We start from the raw sequence: 9235 nt of genomic DNA on the forward strand, positions 1-9235 counted from the left end.
TGTCTACAATGGAGCTCTCCACATTCCAATGTTCTAACATAGGATAATACCACTTTCCTTGAGGATGCTCCTATGCCCCTAATGCCAAGATACAAGACCCTAGGATATTTATAAAAAATATTTGGATTTTATTTATTTATTTTTATTTATTTGAAAGTTTTATAGAGCGCGAACTAGATCCTTGCGGATATCAGAGCGCTTTACATTACATCAGGGTAATTATACAAAACGGATAGATGCATGTAAGTAACATATACAAAAAAACTTGTGCAAAGGGAGGCAGTAGGGTACAAACAGAAACCGAAAGTCCACTGAATCAAGTAGCGGTCAGATAAAGTGACTAGAGTGAATAAATGGACCCTTGTCGCATTGAGGATTACCAGTAAGGGTACGAATAAACTCGGAGTTTCTTTGGTCTAAGATCCGGTGAATTTTGCCATAAGAATCGCTTTTACTTCGTTTTTGAACGATGCGGTAGAGGCATTCAGTCTGGTTTCTGGGGGAGACTATTCCATATCCTGGGCGCCATCCCAGAGAAGGTTTGTTTATATGTTTTCTTTCTGTTTATATGTGTTCTTTCTGAATCTATGTGGTTTCAACAGCAGGTTTTCCACACTTCTTGAGGTTCGTGTTCCACCAGATATCGTCAGCTTCTGTGCTAGATAGCTGGGAGTCTTGTGATGTATAGCCTTATTGGTCATGCGCGCTATTTTTAGATGAATTCTGGCTTCACATGGTAGCCAATTTAGAGTTTTTAGGTCTGGGGAAATGTGGGAGCTTCTTTTCGAGCCAGTGATGAGTTTCGCTGTCGCTTTTATTGAGGCTCTAAGGGGTGCTGTTGTAGCTTTTGGGAGGCCACACAGAGAGACAATTCCGTATTCCACTCGAGGGATAACTAGCGCTTGTACTGCTAGCTTGAAGTCATTGACTAGCAGAAACGGTTTCAGTTTCCTCAATGTGTTTATCTGGAAGTTAGCTCCCTTTGTAGCATTACTAATATGTTTCTGCATAGTGAGGTTGCTGACAAAAGTTATTCCTAGGGATCTCGCTGAGTTTGGTTGAACGTTGAGTGCAGTAATAAGTTTGATCAGGGCTTGCATAATGGGGACTTTGGTGGGAGGGGCTAAAAGGAAGAATTAGGTCTTCAAAGCGCTCAATTTGAGATGTTTTTCTGCCTGCCAAGTCTGGGTGTTCCGGAGAGGGTGTTAATGTCTTCAAGGGTGTGGATCTTGGGCTAGAATTGTGTGTCGTCGGCATACATATGATATTGCACGTTAGAAGCATGTAGCATTTCGGTGAGAGGCTCCAGAAACAGGTTAAACAATGTCTGAGACAGTGAGGACCCTTGCGGTACCCCCAAAGTTACTGGTACGGGCTTGGAGAGAGCGTTGTTAACCTTGAATTTTTGTGTTCGGTTATGGAGAAACGAAGTAAACCAGTTTAGCACTGATCCCGATAAACTCATTCTATGTTGCAGCAGGTCTATCAAAATACCGTGTTTGACCATATCAAAGGCTGAGGATAGGTCTAGCAGGATGAGAAGGCATGATCCGTTCTGATCGAGGATTTGTAGCGCATCGTCAATGATGTGTGTTATGGCTGATTCTGTGCTGTGACTGCTCTGAAGCCTGATTGGTGTTTGTTAAGGAGGTCAAAGTGATCAATATGTTTAGTCAATTGGTGGTGTACACATTTTTCGAGTAGTTTGGCCAAGGTAGGAATATTGGAGAGAGGAGGATAGTTGCTTAAGTAAGTGGGGTCGGCTGTAGGTTTCTTTAGGATGGGTGATACCTGTCCGACTTTGAGGGAGTCGGGGATGCAGCCTTGTTGGAGGGAACTGTTAATAATTTTGGTCCATAGAGGCAGAAGCAAAGGGGTTAAGTCTTTAACAGCATTAGCTGGGAGGGGATCGGTGAGGTGATTGGCCAGCTTCAGGGCCATAAGAATCTTTCCTAAAGCTTCTTAAGTGTAAGTACAAAGGATGACCAGGCGGCGTTGTTTTTTAAGTCAAACTTAGAGGGGATTTGGTGTTGTGCAGATGGGAGTGGAGGAGAGGTGTTTGTAGGAGGATCGGAGAGTAGTAATCGGTCATTTAGGAGATCCTTCTTGATGTTTTCAGTCTTCTGCTTAAAGAAGGCCGAAAAATCTTCACAATTTGGTTGCGGGTGGGCTATGTCTTGTATCCGTTGAGGGGCGCCCTTAGATTGTGTTCTGATTAGCTCAAAAAGTTTTCTGGGGCGATTTCTTGCTTGGTTTAGTTGGTGGCTGAAAATGTCAGCTTTCGTGCGCTTGATCTTTCTATAATAAGCATTTTTCTTTTTCCTTAGTAACTTGAGGTGATTAGAAGATGGGACTGATCTCCTAGTGCATTCATGAGATCTGAGAGCCCGTCTATCCTCGTTAAGTAGACCGTTGTACCGATTGACCTCACATGCTTCATCATCGGTCATCCTGTGCTCCCTAAAGTATCCTCTAATGGTGGGTGGCCCTTGGCTGCATTGAGGGTACTTACAGGGAAGAAGAGGTGAAGGATCCAGATAGAAAATGAAAATCATGCTCACCTCACAGTTTTAAGACATCATCTCAAAACCCTACTTGTTGACACCTGTCTAATGGATGTGTAGACTGATAGTTCCTTCCATTTTCTTAGGAGCTCTCCGCCAGCACCTGGACACCTCCTAGGAGACAGCTGGTACTCTATAAATTACATGAATTGAAATGAATTGAGCCTACTCTTAGGTTATTCCATTTCATTAGACAGGTGGTGAAGAGGCAGTTAAAAAGGGTATATGGGATGTGTAAGAGACATTACTGTTTTTTACATCCAACTGGGTCAGCCCTCATAGTGGCCCAACATGCTCCAGGGCTTTATGAGGACCGGAATCCTACTTTCCCTAAAATGAGTCCCTAGCTACATGCACACATCACAGGCACACATACATATAGTATCAAAGAGGATGTTTTGCTGGAGAGTGGAGATTCACTCATCAATTAGTATTCATGAGGTCCCTCACTATAGGATTTTCAAGCATTATGTAGGAAATAATGAGATGATCCTTGTAGTCACACATTCGTCAAAGGTCTCTCCTGTTTGCCAACCTACTTGTGCATTTGTTCTCCTCCCTACGAATCTCCACTCCGGTCCTCAAGAAAGCCCTGGGCTCATTTGGCCACTATGAGGGCTGAAACATGTTGACCCTGTTGGATGTAAGAACCAGTAAAGTATCTTACACATCCTATATACCGGTATTTCCGATGATGAAGCATGACACCCAGGGTGGAGTGTGAGGTCATCTCATATATTTTAATATATATCCTTGAGTCCTGTATCTTGGTAGTAGGGGCATAGGTGTGTTCTCAAGTAGAGTTGCATTATCCTACAACAAGGATACTGAGGCAATTTATTTAGCCTCATGCTAGATTAGTTTGCCTGTTGTGATAGTGATAATCATTTGGGAGCACACAAATATACGAAGTCTAACTTCCTTTATCATTCCCACAGTGCATGCAAATCTCTTATATACAGGGACAGGGTAGGGCGAAGTCAAAAGCATGCTTATCTTAAGTACTTGTGAAGTAATAACAAGCTGTGTGCCTTTATTTTCCCTCCAATGCATTTGCATCTAGGTGTGAGGCTTCAGATTACTCCCAGCCAGGATACTCCAACAATAGGAGGCCTTTGTTTTGGACGCAGCTGGAATTTAAAATAACAAAGCGCCCTCGCCTGCATGTTGCTGCTCAGAACTAAAGCACCCAAACTTGACCCTCCGGTAGGTCTCTCTCCACCCACTGCAGCTCGGCCGCCGAGCACCCCTGTTCTCTGCCTCCTGACCTGTCTATTACCTGCTGCTCCTGCCTGTTGCCAGCCGCTCCTGCTCCTGATTCTCTCGCCGCCCGATTGCCTGCAGCGCCCGTGGCCCAGCCCCCTTTTGTCCTTCTCCCCACACTCCGCCTGATTTTCCCGCTGCTGCCTCCCCTGCGGCCCCGCCCCCCTGCTGCTGATTCGCCATCCTCTCAGCCCCTCCCGCCTCCCAGCTGAGCCTCCCTCCCCACGCCTCCATTTAAGGCGGCCGCTGCGAGGTGAGGAGAGTGACCCTTGACCCTCTGGTAGGTCGCTATCCACCCGCTGCAGCTCCGCCGCTGAGCACCCCTGTTCTCTGCCTCCTGACTTGCCTATTACCTGCTGCTCCTGCCTGTTGCCTGCCGCTCCTGATTCTCTCGCCGCCCGATTGTCTGCGGCATCCGCGGCCCCAGCCCCCTTCTGTCCATCTCCCTTCACTCTGCCTGATTTTCCCGCCGCTGCCTCCCCTGCGGCCCCGCCCTCCTGCTGCTGATTCGCCGTCCTCTCAGCCCCTCCCGCCTCCCAGCTGAGCCTCCCTCCCCACGCCTCCATTTAAGGTGGCCGCTGCGAGGAGAGGAGAGCGACCCTTGTCCCTCCGGTAGGTCGCTCTCCACCCGCTGCAGCTCCGCCGCTGAGCACCCCTGTTCTCTGCCTCCTGACCTGCCTATTACCTGCTGCTCCTACCTGTTGCCTGCCGCTCCTGCTCCTGATTCTCTTGCCGCCCGATTGCCTGCGGCGCCCGTGGCCCCAGCCCCCTTCCGTCTTTCTCCCTGCACTCTGCCTGATTTTCCCACCGCTGCCTCCCCTGCGGCCCCGCCCCCCTGCTGCTGATTCACCGTCCTCTCAGCCCTTCCCGCCTCCCAGCTTAGCCTCCCTCCCCACGCCTCCATTTATGGCGGCCGCTGCAAGGCCGCACAGCGGGCGCGCCGCTGGCGCACCGAAGGCCGCCTGAGGCAAGCCCGTCTGCACCCGTCCGCGCCTGAACCGCGCCCAGCGCCACGACCCCTGGACCACGCGGCATCCAGGAAGCCTGCATCCGGTACGATGCCAACACCCTCATCGCACTCAACCACGGACGGCCCCTCAACTGCCACAAGGCCGCCCCCAAGCGCACCCACGGCCCCTTCACCTGCCGGAACTGCAGCTTCTCCTGCATCGAAGACGCCGAGACGCCCGCAACGACGGAACCCAACCAGCTCCGATGCATCCTGGTCAACACCCGCTCCGCACGCAACCACGCCGTCGAGCTCTGGGACCTGCTCGACGCCACATCACCAGACATAGCCTTCCTGACCGAGACCTGTATGAACGAAGCCTCCGCCCCAGACATCGCAGTGGCCATCCCCGACGGATACAAGATCACCCACAGAGACCGTACCAACTGAGTCGGAGGAGGAATCGCCATCATCCACAGGATCACCATCAAGGTCTCTACAAACACCGTCGATACCCTCAACACCGCCAAACACATGCACTTCCAGATCCATACGGACCCCAAGACCACCCTAAGAGGCACCCTCGTCTACAGACCACCCAAACCCCGTCCCCAATTCTGCAACACCATCGCCGACTTCATCAGCATACACACACTGACCTCCACCGACTACATCCTCCTTGGGGACCTGAACTACCACCTGGACAACAACGACAGCAACTCCTCCACCCTGATCGACAATCTCGCCACCCTCGGACTGACACAGATCGTCACGACACCTACCCACATTGCTGGCCTCACGCTCGATGCCATCTTTTCCTCCAGCCCCCACGTTGCCTTCAGCCACACTTCCGAACTCACCTGGACCGACCACCACTGCGTCCTCTTCACCTTCCAGAAACCCGTCTCACATCACAGCACCCTACAGAACCCCAGACGTTGCTGGGGCAAAGTCACCAAGGAACTACTACAAACACACCTCGCACTCAACCCACCGACCAACCCCACCGACCCCGAGGAGGGGGCCCGCACCCTCCGACTGTGGATGGAAGATTGCGCCAACACCTTAGCCCCTATGACACAACACACCCACAGAGACACCAGCCAGAGAGCCAGCTGGTTCACCCCGGAACTCCTAGCCTCCAAGCGCACCTGTCGGAGACTGGAAAACACCTGGCACAGCGAGAAATTGCCCGACAGCTGTGCAGCCCTCAAAGACGCCATCCGCAGTCACCACCACCTCATCAGGACCACCAAGAAGGCTTCCTTCAAAGACCGCTTTGACAACAACGCACACAACAGCAAGGAGCTCTTCAACATCGTGAAGGAACTCTCAAACCCCAGCTCATGCACCAACGACATCTCGCCGTCACAAGCCCTGTGCGACGCCCTCGCTGCCTTCTTCCACCGCAAGATCACCGACATCCACGACAGCTTCAATCCTCGGACGAACCCCGCCAACCTCACCTCGCCGGACCCACCGATCCCCACCGACCATGAACGCCTCACCGCATTGTCCAGCATGACCACCGAGGACACCGTCAAAACCCTGAGCTCCATACACTCAGGCACCCCTTCTGACCCCCTTCCCCACCACGTCGTCAACAAGGCAGACAGCTCCATCGCACCCCACCTGTGCAACATCATCAACCTCTCCTTCGAGACTGTGTCTTTTCCTGAGAGCTGGAAACACGCCGAGATCAACGCCCCACTGAAGAAACCCAAGGCGGACCCGAGCGACCTCAAGAACTTCCGGCCCATCTCCCTGCTTCCGTTACTGGCGAAGGTCTTCGAAAAGATCGTCAACACCCAACTCACCCAATACCTGGAAGACAACAGCATCCTCGATCCCTCACAGTCAGGTTTCCGCAAGAACCACAGTACCGAGACCGCCCTCATCGCCGCCACAGACGACTTCAGAATCCTACTCGACAACGGCGAGACAGCAGCCCTCATACTCCTGGACCTCTCCGCCGCCTTCGACACCGTCTGCCATCGCACACTACGCACACGCCTCCACGACGCAGGGATCCGCGACCAGGCCCTGGACTGGATCACCTCCTTCCTCTCCGACAGATCCCATAGAGTCTGCCTCTCCCCGTTCCACTCAGGAGTCACCAAGACCATCTGCGGCGTCCCGCAAGGATCATCCCTCAGCCCGACACTTTTCAACATCTACATGGCACCACTTGCTCGCATCGCCAGACTTCACGACCTCAACATAATCTCCTACGCCGACAACACCCAGCTGATCCTCTCCATCACCAAGGACCCCCTCACCGCCAAAGCCAACCTCCACTGTGGTATGAAGGCATTCGCCGACTGGATGGAGGAGAGCCGGCTCAAACTGAACACGGACAAGACGGAGATCCTCATCCTCGGGTCCAACCCCTCAGCCTGGGATGATTCCTGGTGGCCCACATCTCTGGGCACCGCCCCCACGCCAACCAACCACGCACACAACCTGGAAGTCATCCTCGACTCGAAGCTCACCATGTCCAACCAAATCAACGCAGTCTCCTCAACCTGCTTCTACACCCTCCGCATGCTAAGCAAAATCGACAAGTGGATCCCTACAGACACACGAAAAATCGTCACCCACGCCCTCATTAGCAGCAGACTCGACTACGGCAAAGCCCTCTACTCCGGAGCCCTGTCCAAGCTCATCAGCAGACTTCAAAGAATCCAGAACGCCTCTGCACGCCTGATCCTCGCCGTCCCCCGCTGAGACCACATCACCCCCCACCTGAGAGACCTGCACTGGCTCCCCGTCGACAGAAGAATCACCTTCAAACTCCTGACCCACGCACACAAAGCACTCCACAATACCGGCCCAGAATACCTCAACAACCGACTATCATTCTACGTACCCAACAGGAAACTCCGCTCTGCCGACCTCTCACTGTCCGCCGTCCCACTCATCCACAGAGCCACCTCCAGGGGCAGGTCCTTCTCCCACCGCACTGCCAAGACATGGAACTGCCTCCCCCTCCCCCTATGTCAGACAGAAGACCCACAGACCTTCAGGAGACTACTCAAGACCTGGCTCTTCGACCACTAGCTGCAGCCACCTCCCCCCCACCCCGCCCCAGCGCCTTGAGACCCTCGCGGGTGTGTAGTGCGCTTTATAAATTCTCTGATTGATTGATTGATTGATGCAGGTGCTTCTGAATGTGTCCTGGTGTCTGGAAATTATATTGGGATGAGTTCAGCATATTTCTGTTTTACTACTCCTGGGTGCTCACATGTTCCTATCAGGGTGAGTTTGGAACAGGTATTGTAGAATTTTCATTGGGTTCCACTTCCAGTGCACTGGGTTTTACTTCCAGTGCATGTGTCTTGGAGGCCAGCAACTCCAGACCGCGCACAACCAAAAGTTGTGCCCAGCGTGGGCAAGTAAGTGCCCTAAACACTGTTGCCTGTGGCCTTTGGCCATGTGCAGCGATGGGGTGGGTGCAATCCAACACCAAGTGCAATGTGGAGTGCCAGTGAAATACCGCCGTAGGGGTCGGGCATTCTAAATAGCCGGTGTATTCCCTGGTATTGTTATTTATCAAGTGCGATAAATAGCACCTAAACTCGTAATCGACTGATATTCACTAAAAAACTACACCTTCATGCAACCTTGCCAGTGACAAATCCGACATACGGGCTCAGTACTAAATTGATGACAATGGGACCTGTGTTCTAAACCCGGACACTTGAACAAAATATTTGTGTGGCTACTAAAACAATAGCTCAACCTCGCACTGCCTAAAAATCAGACTAAGAGGCAATGGAATTTGTAAATCACATGTGAAAACTCCTCGAGACGCCCGATCTCCTCCTCGCCGCCATTAACGTTCGGTGGCTTGCGTTCCCATACTAGGTTAATGCCACACATAACATAAGCTAACAACCTGCTGGAGCTGATATAGGCAAGCACTACTCCCCTACCCAGCATCTACTTTCGTTTTCAGAGGCACTCACCTGCTGAAGAAATCTTGCATTTCTCCTGTAGGTTAACGCTATCTGGTGATACTGACCCGGGTGAGGTAGCTGAGTGAGTTGATGTGCCTGCTCCTGCGATATCTGTAGGTCGCTCATTTGAATTACGGCAGAATCGACTCAACCGATCATCCTCTCAGTCATCGACAGAGGGGGGACTTCTTAGTTTGGTAGCTGGGACACCTGGTACCCCGGAACCCCAAGAAGATCTAAGTGCTTCCTAAGAGGTACGATCCTGACTCACCTTGTGGCCCTGCACCCGTCTTTAGCTGCCTGCACGTTGCCTAGGAAGAGCTCCGTTGGGCTGAATGCAGCTAGCTCAGCGAGCTGCTTGTGCCCCGGCGGCAAGGCTTGAATGCCCCGGTGAGCTGGCTGGCGGTGCCCTTGTGAGTGCCTGGGGGCGGGGGAGCAGATGGACACTAATCCCCCATGTAATTCGCCCTCATCGGTTGACCTTGTTACGTGTTAACCGA

The 9235-nt window shown here is 52.1% G+C and overlaps 1 protein-coding gene across 3 annotated transcripts in view; it reads right to left on the reverse strand.

Annotated features, from left to right (window-relative positions):
• LOC144755675 (X-linked retinitis pigmentosa GTPase regulator-interacting protein 1-like) overlaps positions 1-9235 on the reverse strand; it is a 434709-nt gene extending 425474 nt beyond the window's left edge. For 2 of the 3 annotated variants that reach the window (XM_078644845.1, XM_078644846.1), the window contains exon 1: positions 9007-9235. The gene's annotated coding sequence lies outside the window, so the exon portion shown is untranslated. The remainder of the gene's footprint in view (positions 1-9006) is intronic. The other variant, XM_078644848.1, reaches the window with a different exon arrangement.

The sequence above is a fragment of the Lissotriton helveticus genome, chromosome 5_1 (assembly GCF_964261635.1).
Source record: "Lissotriton helveticus chromosome 5_1, aLisHel1.1, whole genome shotgun sequence".
Classification (NCBI taxonomy): domain Eukaryota; kingdom Metazoa; phylum Chordata; class Amphibia; order Caudata; family Salamandridae; genus Lissotriton; species Lissotriton helveticus.